This window comes from Plecotus auritus (assembly GCF_963455305.1).
Source record: "Plecotus auritus genome assembly, chromosome: 9".
In the NCBI taxonomy this organism is placed as follows: domain Eukaryota; kingdom Metazoa; phylum Chordata; class Mammalia; order Chiroptera; family Vespertilionidae; genus Plecotus; species Plecotus auritus.
Window position 1 is genome coordinate 140,126,057 of NC_137783.1, and position 14,390 is coordinate 140,140,446.

Below are 14,390 nucleotides of genomic sequence, written 5' to 3' on the forward strand. Positions count from 1 at the left end.
CACCTAAGAGCCTCAGGCAGGTCTCTGCCTCCTCCCGTCCTCCCACAGCCCAATCCAGGGCCCCTCCCGGCCCCACGCCTCACCTCCCCCTGGACCAGTACAGTTCCCTGGCTGGTCATGGGTTCCACTCCTGCCCTTCCCCACCTGTTATCCACACCCCAGGAAGGGCTTTGCAAAATGTAGGCCAGATCTTGCTGCTCCCCAACCCTGCAGCCCTGCAACGGTGATACAGCCAAGAGGTCTGCTATACCATCCATGCTCTATGTGGCCCCGGAGCCCTGCCTGGTGCACCCTGCCCACCTCTGTCCTCAGCACCTCCCCCTTCCCACACACACGTTCATTCCTCAGGCCATAAAGGCCACACTTTCCTGTTGTTCCAGTAGAGCAGGCCCTTGTCCATCGCAGGCCCTTGACCGGCCTCTTCTCCCATGACCACTCCTCCCCCAAAACCCCAGGCTGGCTCCTAACCTCCTTGTAGGCTGAGCTCCCTCCTCCCAGAGGCCTTCCCTGAACACCTGATCTACTCACTCGGCCTCACCCCCAGCTGCACATTAGAACCAAAATATGCCAATGCCAGCCCCCCAACCCTAACCCAGCAAGTCATCAAAGTCTTGGGGGAACTCCTCCAATGACTATACAGAGCAGCAGCTTTGACACATGGCCCTGTCACACGCCCTGTTGGCTGCATTTTTCCTCTTAGTTCACTACTATGTCTGCAGCCCCCATTGGAGTATGGCTCCTTACGGGGAGGGGCTGGGTCTGTCTTATTCACCCGATACCCCAGAGCCTACGACAGTGCCCAGTACATAGCAAGTATTTGCTATGTATTTGCAGGAAAGGAAACGAGAGGGCGGGGGCAGCCTGGAGAGGTCAGGAAAGGTTTCTTAGAGAAGATAAGACAAACCGACTTTGATCCTGCAACTGGAGGCTTCTAGTCCTTAGAAATGATGTGGCTGGCTTGTGGGGAGGGGGTTGCTTCCCATAAGAGTGGGATTTTCATCTCCTTTGGGTCAGAAAAGCCAATGGAAGCTGTGAACTGTCTCCCAAGAAAGATGCACACAGCGGGGCAGGCAGATGCTGTCATCTGGCCAGGGGGTCATAAGCAGGGAGAGCCAGGAGGTGCTTACTTCCCCTTTTGTCTCCCTTTCGTGTGGAGCAGCGCCCTCAATCATGGCTGCACACGGGAATTACTCTGGGAGCTCTGAGACTGGCCGGTGCCTGGGACCCCTCCCAGAGATGCTGATATAATTGGTCTGGGGAACAGCCCCACCATCAGGATTTTTTAAAGCTTTCCTGGGGACTCTAATGTGTGAGACCCACTGCCATAGGCCCCACCCCCAGCATGGCCCGGTGCCTCTGCTGGGAGTGGGATGCAGGCAGACCCCGGATCCCAGTGCAGCAGGGCCTGGCCAGGGAGAATTCCCACAAAGCTCCCGGCACCTCTGCTCCTTCCTTGACTTCCTCAGGAGGCACAACCCCCCTGAGTCACCAACTCCAGGGTAATGTCCGCTCTGCTCTGCGGGCAAAGACCTTTTAGATCAGTGCATTTTTCAGAGGGGCCCAAAGGTAGCAAGAGCCTGCAGGTCACACAGTAAAATCAGGGCTGAGCACGTGATGGAGACCTGGGAGAGTCTGGGTCCAGAGCTCTTCTCCCTCCATCTGCGGCCCTGTCCCAGCTCACCAGGCCTTCGGCATAGAAAGGTATCAGAACTGACCTCAGTCGCACAGTGACCCTTGGTTCCCTCCCAGGACCTGCCACATATCAGCCACATAGCCCTGGGAGACACTGCAGAGCTCCCTCATTATCAGTGAATGGGGATACCAAACCCGCCCACCCACACTGCTGTGACGGTGACCTGCTATCAGGCTAGCACCCAGGAGGACCGTGCTGGCACCCTAGCCCACTCCTTCTCTCCCTCCCTGAAATGCCAAATCAGCTGCATCCTACCAGCTGTATGGCCTTGGGCAACCACTTCACCATTGTGCCTCAGCTTTCCCACCTATAAAATGGACTTAATAATGGGTTATGATGAGACTTACATGAATTAGTATCTGTAAAGTGCCTGGCACCCAGTAAATGTCAAATAAATGCTACCAATTACGATGATGATGATTAGTCTCCGGAAGTTGTTAGTTTCCACCAACAGTCTGAAAGCCCTCAGAGGAGCTTGACCAGCCTCCAGATGTGTGCCCGGCCTGGAGGGCTCCGTGCCAGCGGGTGACTGCCACTGCTCTGAGGCAAGGGGTTGAGGGTGAAGTTAAACAGGGCTGGGCTGAGCCGCCTAAGGAAGGAGGACCTCTGCCCTCACAGGGGATGGGCCTCTGTCTCCGAGCCTCTGGCTGTGCCTAAGGGCCTGTCTCAGGCCTGGAGGTCCAGCCAGTCTAGTGAGTTGGACAACTGATCCCGTGGGAGCTCAGGCTGCTTCCTTGGGCAGAAAGTGGAGCGAGAGAGCCTGGCCTGGCCGCTCTGCTTGGAAGCCCTATCTGCGGGCACTCCACCTACAAGCCCGTTCCTGGCCACCCAGCTCTCCCGTGCCTGGACTTTGTCTCGATCACCCATGCAGAGGCTGGCCACAGGTGGCTGTATTTGTTTTCACATGTGACAGGTGATGTGTTTCCTGAAAACACGGCTGACTCCAGGGGCTGGCTTTTTGAACTCATCACTATCTTATTTTTCAGCCTCTGATCTTGGTGTTTTTTGTGTGTTTGTTTGTTTGTTTTTGTTCTGGTTAAAACAAAAAAAGAAAAACAAAAGTAAAAGGCTGTTACTCTGGGAAACAGAAAAATCATGAGGCCACAGGTGTGGTTAGGTTCTCAAGTTTCCTCCAAGACCTGGGTTTGAATCCCAGCTCTGCTTCCTACTAGCTGGGTTGTGACCTTGAGCAAGGGAGTTATTAAACCTCCCAGAGCCCAACATCTCTTCTCTAACACAGGGACACTAGCAGGACCCTCTCGTAGGATTGTTGGGGGACTGAGATAAGGTGTGTAAAGAGCTTTGGGGAAACTGTCAGTTGCTCAATACAAGTGAGCAAATCCCACCACCGCTGCCATCATGGCTTGGAAGAAACATACTCAGATCAGACCCTCCCAGGAATCACGGGATTTCTGAGCCCCAAGGCCTCCTTTCTTCTTACGGATGCAGAACTGGAGGCTCCATGAGGAGCGGCTCCTACCATATGATTCCATCCACGTGTAAAATAGGGTCCCATTCTCCTGAGGGCTTACACCCTGGAGCTGGAACTGACCCCGGCATGTGCGGGAAGGCCAAGGGTACCAGAGGAATGTAGGCAGTAGCCACCCCTGGCCAGACTGTGGCAAAGGAGGGACAGCACTTCATAGTGTGTATCATGCCATTCCCACTGTCCTCCATTTAATCTAATACCCTGCCCTTGAGATATTATTGCCCCCATTTAACAGAGGAAAAAAACTGAGACTCAGAGGTTCAGTGGCTTGCCTAAGGTCACACAAGTAAGTGACCAAACCCTGATTAAAAATCAGGCCTGTCTGGCCCTGGCTGGTGTGGCTCAGTTGATTGAGCATTGTCCCATGCACTGAGGGGACGCTGGTTCAATTCCTGGTCAGAGCACATGCCTGGGTTGTGGGCTTGAGCCCCAGTGGAGGGGGCGGGGCATGCAAGAGGCAGCTGATTGATGGTTCTCACTCATTGATGTTACCCTCGCTCTCCCCTTCCCTTTCCCTCTCTCTCTAAAGACATCTCAGTGGACGTCTTCTGCTCAGAGTTTCCGACCTGCTGCCTATTGGAATGAGGTAGATGGTGGGGTCTGCCTACCCTACCCTTCCATACCTCTGTTTGCCCGCCTGACCTCCTGCCCTCTCCCAGCTCTGAGGCCTGACTCTTAGCTTCCTGTCAGGAAGGAAAAGATCAGCCCCACCAAACCTGGCCAGGCTGTTCCTTCAATGTGCCTGATGAGGCTGACAGATGTGGCCCTTCCCAGCATGCTTTGCTATGAAATCCAATCAATGAGACTGGAGAGCCTTTAGCATCAAGAAGGGGTCCCCTCTGGCAGCTTGGGGAAGAGCACACACCTGGAGCCTTTCAGCCTCCCCATCTGGCCCTCATGCCACCAAAGACTCAAGTTGAGGCAGAGGCATTGCCTTTGGCCTCTCCTTCTCCATGGCTCCCTTTCTTGATGTTTTTGATCTTCTTAGCAGGCTGCTTGGGCCCCATGCAGACCCTGCTCCCTCCTAACACTGGGTTCTAAGGCTCACACACTCAGATCACAGTGCCAGAAAGGCCTTTGACATCACCTACATCGGTCCCCATTTCTCAGACGAAGAGACTGTGGCCCAGAGAGTACCACAAATCCCTACCCTTATGGGGAAAGTGTGTGTTCAGTGTGTATGGTGGGGCAGGGAGGGCATTGGTTAGAGCCATCAGTACTTCCCAACCAGTTTCACATCGTGCTACACAGAGAGAAGTATACATATTTGTTCAGTACTGGGGTGGAGAGACAGAACTATGCCTGGTCTTAGGTGACCGGCCAAGGGCTAAGGGGAATCTCAACACATCTGTAACCCATTTGGGCATATCGGTTGGGAGGCCCTAACTTGAAGAAAAATTTAGAAAGATTAAAGACTTTCCAAGAGTCCCAGATTCCAGGGGCCCTGCAACCCAGATTCCCAGGGAGGCTCTACAGGCCACAGAGGGAGGCAGAACAATGAACTAGGTCATACTGTGGACTTGGAATTGAGAGAGACCTAATTCCACTACCATCTTGTAGAGCTGTGTGACCTTTAACAAGTTGCCTACCTACTCTGAGCCTCATCTGTAAAATGGGGATATCAAGGCTTGCCCAGGAAGATGGCATCATCAGCTGCCAACCCCCAGAAGGTGAGTGTGACAGAGACAGAGGACTCTGGGGAGAGCTCATGTTAGACAGCGTCCCCTCCTCACACGTCAGGAGGAGAATATGCAGAAAGGCTGCCCCTTGAGATGTGTGACACACTCAGGTTCCTATAAACTGCCCCAAAAGGTTGCCATCACCCGAGAACTTGAAACAGAGGGAGAACTGGTGAATGAAACAAAGACATAGGAAAGCACCCCCATGGGAGCCTGTTTCCCTCATCTTATCTCATTTAACCCCACTCCCTGTCGCCAGGTGGAGAACATGGCTTCATCATCCCCGTTTTATTAGCAGGACCTCTGGGCTCCGGAAGGTGGCACTTGTCCTGGTCACATGGAGTCAGTGGCCTCGCTGAGCTTTGCACTCCAGACTCTCTGACTTGGGAGCCCAAGGGTCTCCCTGTTTTGTAATACTGCTTCCCACGGACGGTCTGAGGGGCTGCCCTCCCAGGGGGTCCTGAGTGGACGTCCTCTGCTCAGCGTTTCCATTCGCTGAATCCCCACTCCACTCTGGGTGGTCCCCGAGCTGGACACAGGGAATGGATGAATGAGACCTATCTCTGTCCCCGGGAGTGCCCAGCGGAGGAGCACAGACATGAAAACAAGCAATTATACACCAACGTAATCATAAAGCAGCATGGCGATCCCACCCAGCCTCCAGCTCTCCCTTTAATGACCCTATGAGGTAAGCATTTTACAGTTGAAGATACCGAGACTCAAGGACTAAGGCCCAAGGCCAAGGTTACAGCCGATGGAGCTGGGGGTTGAAGCCCAACATCTAACTCAGAGCCCCTGTGCTTTCCCGTCATGCTGTGCTGCCCGCAGAAAGTTATAAATGATAGGAACTAAAATAACCTGACCAAGGCCCAGCCTACGTTCATTGGCCTTCATAGCTCAGCCTCTAAACCTAACCAATTGAAGACATCCTGTGGCTGCACTAGGCACCAGGGGCCAGCTTGCACACCCACCGACGAGCCTGGCCAGCTGGGAGCAGGTGGCTAACATCTGGGCCAGAACTGGGGTTCCTAAGAGACGGAGGTTGGGTGTTGGGTGTGGGCTCTCAGCAGGGTAGTTAGGAAGAAGGAGGGGGACACTGATCAGGGACCCCACATAGCAGCAGGCTGGTAATTCAGTCACAATTCCCCAGGCACTGGGCTAAGGGAGGAAAAGACAGGGCTGCTGAGATGCCCCCTTCTTCAAGCAGCCTTCCCAGAATATTCTCCTGCACAGACCCTCACAGAGCCCTATCTGGCAGCCCTAATCCTCTCAGCATAAGTACGTAAGGTGGGCATCAGATGGATGTGGGTTCAAACACTGGCTCTGTCCGCCCCTAATTGTCACATAGCTTTTCTAAGCCTTGGTTCCTTTCTCTACAAAATGGGCTCATACTTCCTACCTCCCAAGGCTGCAGTTCTCCACACCCCACTTTGGCTTTAGGGGTACCTGATGGAGGGGGGAGAGAGAGGGGGAGAGGGAGAGCGTGAGTGAGACACAGTAAACATACTGTATGTGCTGCTTACCTGTGGGTCCTTGGGTAAAAACACAGAAAATATGGGGACAACTCTAACTCCAAGAGCCTGAAGGTGGGTGGGCGTGGTCTTCCTGGCTGAGACCCACACAAGGAGAGGGCAGGGCAGGGCTCTCCAGAGGCTCACCCATCTGTCCTTCGGTCTTCCCTCTCACCTGTCCCTTCCCTTCTGTATATGTCCCTGTCTCTGTTAGTGGCTTCCTCTGAGTCTTCCCCTCTGCCCTGACTCTCCTTGTTTCTGAGACCATCTCTCAAGTCTCTCCCTCTCACATCCCGAGAGCCTCTCTGAACATGCAGTGTCCAGGGCAACCTCACGCAGCACACAGGCGCGGCTCCAGCCTAGCCACCCTCCCCAAGGCGGGCAGCCGCTCCAGGGAGGAGTGGCCCAGAGGAATCCACTTGCAGTCAACTGCAGGGTCCCAGACCCTCTGAGCATAGGATGAAAGGCCACAGCATCCACACGGCACATAAAGCCCAAACCCCAAGTCCCAGGCAGGGTGATGGCCATTTAACCAGACACCTGGCAGTTGGGGCAGGAAAGGGATAACAGACCAGCACAGCCTGTCGGGGCTCCCTGTCCCAGGAGAGACAGCCCTGGGCTCTCAGGTCCTCTGGGATTCTGGGGAGCTGGGCCTGGACTCTGCCGATGGCCTCGGGCCTTAGCATCTGCTAGACCCTCCTGAGACGCTCTAGATCCAGAGGGAAACTGAGGGGGGTGGGAGGGCATTGGTGGGAGGTAAAAAGAGAGGGGAAGATGGGAAGGAGTGAGTGAGTGAGGCAGAGACAAAGAGATAAGAGAATATGACAAAGAGACCAAGACAAACAGAGAATGACAGGAAGAAGGGCAGGGAGAGACAGATCCCCGGTGCAGGAACCTCATGCACCCAGGCCCTTTGGTCTCCATGGAAAGCCCCCAGGGAAGCCAGAGACAAAACCTGCTCAGAAATGCAGCCCTGCTGACCCAGGCAAAGCCCCACCCTGGGAACCAGCCCAGCCCAGGTCCACCTCCCAGACCACCCCAAATGCTCTCTCTCATCCTCTTCTGTAGCCAAGAGAAGTGGCCTCCTGGAGGGATCAGGACCCTCTGGTCTTATCCACAACACCCTTCCCCCACCAGCCATCAATAGTGGCCCAGCGCCTCCGCAGCCCATTCTTCTTAGCCCTGGCCTCGCCCAGATCCTGTGAGCACTGGGCAGTGCCTTGGAAGGAGACCCCCTCCTCCACGGAGATTCCAGAGAAGGCTGGGTCTTTCCCACGGGCTACTGGAGTGATTCACAGGCACCAAGGGAGCTGAAGCAGGGAGAGGGACTTGCCCTCAGCCAGCAGCAGCCACGCCAAAATGAGCACCGAGGTCCCAAGCGCCCCATGAAATCCCCTGAAATAGAGCCCTCAGGGCCCTGGGGGGAAAGAAGGGGCCATGCCCAGCCAGTTCTACCTTGTCATCACGCCCCTTCCCTAAACCTCAGCTTCCCTCTCTCTGCAATGGGGATGGTCCCTGTGCCAGCCCCCAAAGCAGAGTGAGCATCTAGGACCCCCCACCCTGGAGATCTAGGTCTCTGCCACCCTCACCTCCTCTGATCCATTTCCTACTCCTCAAGGGCATTCCCCTGGAAGACATTTAGCCAAGAATGTGAGCACCTGCTGAGAGTTGGGGACTGGGGGTGGTGGAGAGATCATGAGGCCCAGCTGTGGGCCTTGGGTGCCTCCCCCACATCCCAGCTCCTTTGGTCCAAGACCCCACTGCCACTCTGGACCAGGGGACTCCGCCTTGGAGTTTGGGATGGAAAGCCCCTTTCGGCTGTGACCTGGGCAAGCAGGTCAGCTCCAGGACCTTCCCTCTCTGGGATAACAACAGTTCATTCTTCCCTTACAGGGAGGTGTGAGGGTTGAGGAGCAAAAATGCTCTAGCTCAATAAAGGGAAGCAAGGTGATTATTATCACTGTGAGAGGTTCTGGGCCATAGTCAGTTGGGAGGAGGGGGTGTACAGAAAGACAGAAATGGAGCCTGCCGGCGTGGCTCAGTGGTTGAGCATCGACCTATGAACCAGGAGGTCACGGTTCAATTCCCAGTCAGGGGCATATGCCTGGGTTGCAGGCTTGATCCACAGTGGGAGGCGTGCAGGAGGCAGCCGATCAATGATTCTCTCTCATCATTGATGTTTCTCTCTCCCCTTCTCCCTTCCTCTCTGAAATCAATAAAAATATATTTTTTAAAAATGGAAAGAAAATGTACTTGGTGCTCTAGGATGCGGTCTGGCATAGGGTTCCAGGGGTCAGCACAGGGATCTGTGGTGACAACTTGGTCTCAGAGAGTCAGGCAGGGCCTCAGGCCTGGGTCCCCAGGCTGCACAGGATAAAGAAGCTCAGACAAGCTGCTTTCCCAGGGGGAGGGCCCAGCACCCTGGGCCCAAAGCCAAGAGCACAACAGCCTGGTGAGCCTCCGGGTGTTGAGAGGGAAAGTAGACTGTTTGCTTTGCAGCAGGAAAATGGATATGTAAATGAACCACTACTGCCAGCCTCCAGGCTCCTGGGAGGGGCACTCAGAGCTTCAGGTCACCTGGATGCCCACCCGTACTCATGCAAGTCTACCAGGGAGCCCCATATGATCCTGAGAACACAGGACATATACGATCCCGTCCCACAGATCTGGCAACTGAGGCTCAGGGAGGTACTGTGCCCAAGGTCACAGCTTGGAACTGGCACAGCCTGCTTGGAGTTGATTCTGTGCCTCTGCCCAATCCTTCCCCCATTATTGGACGAGAACACCCCTAGCTATAGCAGATAGAGTTCAGGCCTTAGACCAGGCCCAAGCAGACGCCCCTCTCAAAGGGGTTAGGTGGGTGGAGGTGGAATGAAGCTGACTGCAGGGAAGGGGAGGGGTCGGCATTTCCTGAGCTCTTGGAATCCACCTACATCAGCGGTAGTATTTTGCATGCTTTGTCTTATGCAAACCTCCCAAGAGGTCAGTGAGGCACATAGCTTCATTTTCAGGAGAAGGAAAGTAAGAGTCAGAGAAGATAAGTGACTTGCTCAGGGTCACAAAATATGGGAGTCACAGGTCTGAGGCTGACCCTGAAGCAGCCCTGGGCAAACTACGGCCCGCAGGCCGGATCCGGCTGTTCTATCCGGTTCTCTTGCTCTCCCCTCCGCTCCTTTACTTTGAATTTATATTAGTTCACACAAACACTCCATCCATGCTTTTGTTCTGGCCCTCCAGTCCAGTTTAAGAACCCATTGTGGCCCGCTAGTCAAAAAGTTTGCCCACCCCTGCCCTGAAGTCATCAGCTGTCCACAGACCATGCAGACCCAGTGCTCCGAGTTCTGCCAGCCTGGGAGACCCCACAGGGGTCTTGAAGCCACAGCAGCCACAGCAGCCACAGCCCTTGCTCTCACAGCCTCATTGGGGAGTTACTAACTCAGTGAGCCAATTCACCCATGGGACAGAGCAGAGAGAGTTGAGTTGGCTTGGCTCTCTCGGGGGAAGAAGGTGGCTGGACCTGGGCCTGGAAGAATGAGGAAGACTCAGTCCGGTCAGGAGACAGGGAGGAGGTGAGGGCATTCAGGCAGAACCACAAGGCCTGGACACCGATGTCTGAGTCTGGAAAATTCTGTACTGTGCATATGGAGGGCAGGTACAGGTTCCAGGAGAAGCCAGGGGCTGAGGTGGGAGAGGGCTGAACCCCACTTCCCCCCACCACCAGGGGTCTCAAATGCCCAGGTCTGGGCAGGAGCTGGGAACAGGGACAGCCTGGCCCACCCGATCTTGCCTCCCCAGGTTCCTGCCCAGAGCAAGAATCTCAGGATACCCTTTCCTGGAAATCTGGGCCCCTTGCACCCAACATTTCCCCCCATTCCCCAGCTCAAATAAGAGCCCTGGGATCCCTAATCCTGTGGTTGAGAATAGAGAGGAGCCCAGATTTCTCCCTCCTCAGTTAGGGGGCAGGGTGGGGTGAGGGACCAAGCTCAGGATGGAGAGCAAAGAAAACATGGTTTAAATCCTGGCTCCAGCACCTCCTTAGCTGTAGGATCCTGGGCATCTCACTCATAGCCTCTGTCATCATCTATAAAATGGGCTCAGTAATAACACCCTCCCTGCCTATTTCACAAGGTGCTGGGAGGCTTTTAGGACTAAGAATGTGAGAAAATGTCCACTGCTAAAAGCTATAAAGCATAAGGTATCATTATGAGAAATGAGGATTTGGATGCCTCAGGCATGGGAGTGACTGCCCACGGTCACACAGTCAGGGGCAGCAGAGCTTGGTTTTACTGGGTCTCCTGATGGCGAGGCCAGGGCTCTCCCACTGTAAGACCCCAAATCCCAGGGAGCCCTGCCCCTGGGGCTGACCCTCTTTGTATGGGTGGTGGCCTCCCCACATCCCAGCTCCTTCAGTCTAAGATTGGCTGCCACTCTGGACCAGGGACCCTGCCTTGGAGTTTGGGATTGAAAGCCCAGTTCTGCCCCTTTTATAAATAGTTTCAGCTCCAGGACCCTCAGTTTCCTCATCAGTAAATGGGGACTGATAATAACCTCTACTTGGGGGTCTGGTGGGAGGTTGACCTGACATCATGGCTGTAAAGTGCCATGGCAGGGTCTGGCACACATTAGATGCTCACAGATGAGGGTTCTCTCCTCGCCCTCGGCTCTGCCTGCCAGGCGCTCCCAGGCTTGGCAGGAGCAACTTTCCGTCCTCCGGGAAAACTTGGCCAGAACTATAACTGGGAACATAAACTGGCAGGAGGACACCAGATCTTGGAAGAAGATCACATTACTGAATGGCTAGCGGGGTGGGAGGGAGGTAAAAAGTAGAGCAAGACCCAGGCTCGGAGACAGTGTAAGGGAACCTGCCTTCCCAGCCCCCTCACTTGGGGTCCCCTGGGGAAGCACAGTGTTCAAGGAAGGTACCCCTGCTCCTCCACTGGACCCGCACAGAATAAGCCCAGAGTTGGGGAGGGGAGGGGAGGGCGCAGGGAGGAGACAAGGCCAGGGGTCCTGTATCCGTGCTCCTGCTGGCTTTGAGGGCACACCCTTGGACACATCAGGTCCCCTGCCAGAGCCCCAGTTTTCCTTTCTGCAAAATAGGGGTAGTGATAATCATCTTATCCTCCTGCCCATAAATATATACAGAGCACACACTGGTGGAGGGTGATGAGGTGGGGGCAGGGGAAGGTGAGTTCAGGCCTCACATGAGGCTTTACCAAATAGGGCAAGGTTCCTGCTGTCAGCAGCACCAGGAGCTGAAACTCACCACACTGCCCCCACACGCCCCATTCCACTACTCCATTGGTTCTCAAAGTGTGGTGCCCAGACCATCAGCCGCTCCTGGGAACATGTTAGCTATGCACATTCTCAGGCTGCCCGCCCGCTCCATCCCCCAAGTCCAACACAATCAGAAAACCTGAGGGTACAATCTGTGCTTTAAAAAAATGCTCCAGGAGACTGGGATCTGTCAGTTTGAGAGGCACTGCACCACCCCATGATCCATGACCCACTCCTACTCCAGAGAAACTTCCTCCCACAGCCTCATCTCCCCATTCCCTGGCTCCCAGAAGGCTGCTGGGGAAGGAGTCACCATGGAGAGAGGTCATTAAACAGTAAAGAGAGCCCATAATTACTAAATGACACCACTGGCCCTTGAAGAGGGGGTTAAAAGTCAGATTACAGTTGAGGAGAAAAAGCTCCCCCATATCTGTCTGTCTTTCTCACACACACACACACACACACACACACACACACACACACACAGCAAGAGCTTGTCCCCTTGTTTCTGTGGGCCTGCTAACTAGCAATGAGGGGCACTGTCTCTCTGTCCCTCCGCCCAGGGGGACTGGAGCTAAATTTGGGGGTACATTCTTGTGGGTGTCAGGCAAAGGGCTTTTCCCTGAGAATCTGGCCCTCAGACCTTGAGTTTAAAAACCACCTGACTAGAAAGCCACTTGGAGGAATTCACTCCATGGTTGTTGAGCACAAAGTGTATGTCTGGACAAGGTGATCACTGTAGCAATGTGGATAGTAATAAAAAATGCAAACTGGCCTACACGTGCAACAGCAGGGGAGCACTAAACTGGGTCACAGTAGGTCCATGTGGCACAACGCTGAGCACAGAGAAGCATGCCGTGGGAGAGGATTAAATAATGTGGAAAAATCCTCCCTTACAATGTTAACTGATATGCCACAGCACAGGAAGTAGTTCATGTGGTATGCTCCCAATTGTGTGTGTGTGTGTGTGTGTGTGTTCACACTACTTATCTCTGAACGGTTATTTCCTTCTTTGCATCTGTTCTTCACCCAGCAAATTTCCCCACAGAAACCATTTCTTCAATAATTAGAAAGTTATTCTTTAAGTGCCCATTTGGTTCCTATGGAGATGACTCTTTTTTTAACAGAAACATCTCTTTTGTACATCAGATTCACTGGCCTGGGGTGGCCTTGATTACAAGAGAGACTTAGTCCTCTCAGAGAGTATCCATCATCCCATATGGTCCCAACAAGAATGATCAGGATCAACGAGTGGAAGCAAAGGGAGGGTGGGTGTGCTTAAATTCTATACCATATTTTTAAAGAGTTAGATCTGTCCAGAGAGAAAAGGTAGTGAACTCTCCAAGCCTTGAGATATGTAAGCAAAAACTGGATGTTTTCCACGGGATCAGACTTGGTAGGTGGGTTCACTCAATGAACCATAGAGCTACCCACAAAACCACAATCCTGTGAGTCTAGTCACAAGCACCCAGCTTGGCCTTCAACGCTAAGCCAAGAGCGCCCAGATTGAGGCTGGGGCTCGCACATTCTGATCAAGGACCAAGCCGGCAGAAACCCAAGGCCCTCCTGACCCCCAGAGCTCCCAACAGCCTGGGGAATCTCCACTCCAGATTAGGACCTCACTCGTTGCCATTTCCCCAAAGGAATGGCAGGGGCAGCCTTTGCTCATCATTATCAATCTCATTAGCTTTTGGCTTGGAGGGAGGATGCATTCTGAGCTGTGCCCCGCACCAAGCGATTTACCCACACTAATTGTCTCATTTAATCCTCATGCAAGTCCACAAGAGAGGTACCATTATCATTCTCCATTTCACGGTAACGAACCAAAGCTCTGAGAGGCTGCAAAACCTGCCCAAAGGTGAGCAGATAGTGGGAGGAAGAGGTGGGCCGTACCGAGGTCTGGCCAATGGCAAGTCCTAAGAAGCCAGAAAGAAGCCCAAGCTATAAGTACAACCCCAGTGGTTCCCTACATGCAGCTCGCACCCCTCTACCCCTTGTGGGGATTTCTGATATGCACAAAGTTTGATACACATGATACCATGTTATACAGTCTCCTGGCAAAACAAAACAGAAATCCTCTGCTGGACCCTGCTATATCTGGAGCATTTGTTAAAGCCACTCCTTCCATTCCATGACAAGGTGTAGGGCAGAGAAAAAGGGAACCTGAGAAGCTTTGGAGGGAAAAAAAGTAGACGACACGTCCTTCCTGCCCCAGTTACATTTCTGCTGCATATTCAGAGAGGCCAGAGGTCAGGGAGGTTAGTTGCCTATATGACCAAGTGACCTAAGGCCTATCCACTCATTCCCTTGCCACAGAACCTCCTACATACCAAGGCACCTCACTCCGCATGAGTTTCTATTTCCTCTGTTCAGGATGTCTCATCGGGTCCCATTGCAACAACATTCTAATATTCCATCTCCTAAGACAGTGAGTGGGAGAGTGGTTTTTCCAACCTCAGTAGTAGAATTATTCATTGTTATCATTATCAGCAGCGACAAATGAACACTTACTGAGTGCCCATTGCATACCCGGCATCGTTCAAAGTGCCTCATATTTATGAGGGGGAACACATATTTTTTTCCTTGATCAGGAACCTCTACTGGGAGAACACCTCTGGCCTCGCCCCGCCCCCTTCATGCCAGGACCAACAGTGGCTTATCTGATTGGTTCGTCTGGAAGGCACACTGAGCATGCTCAGTAGGCCCGCCTGCGGCAGAGCCGAGCTGCCTGCTGGAGCGTT

General features: G+C 53.7%; 1 protein-coding gene across 2 annotated transcripts in view; it reads right to left on the reverse strand.

The window, feature by feature from the left end:
* CD82 (CD82 molecule) overlaps positions 1-14,390 on the reverse strand; it is a 52,202-nt gene that overhangs the window by 30,284 nt on the left and 7,528 nt on the right. The gene's annotated exons all lie outside the window — the stretch shown is intronic.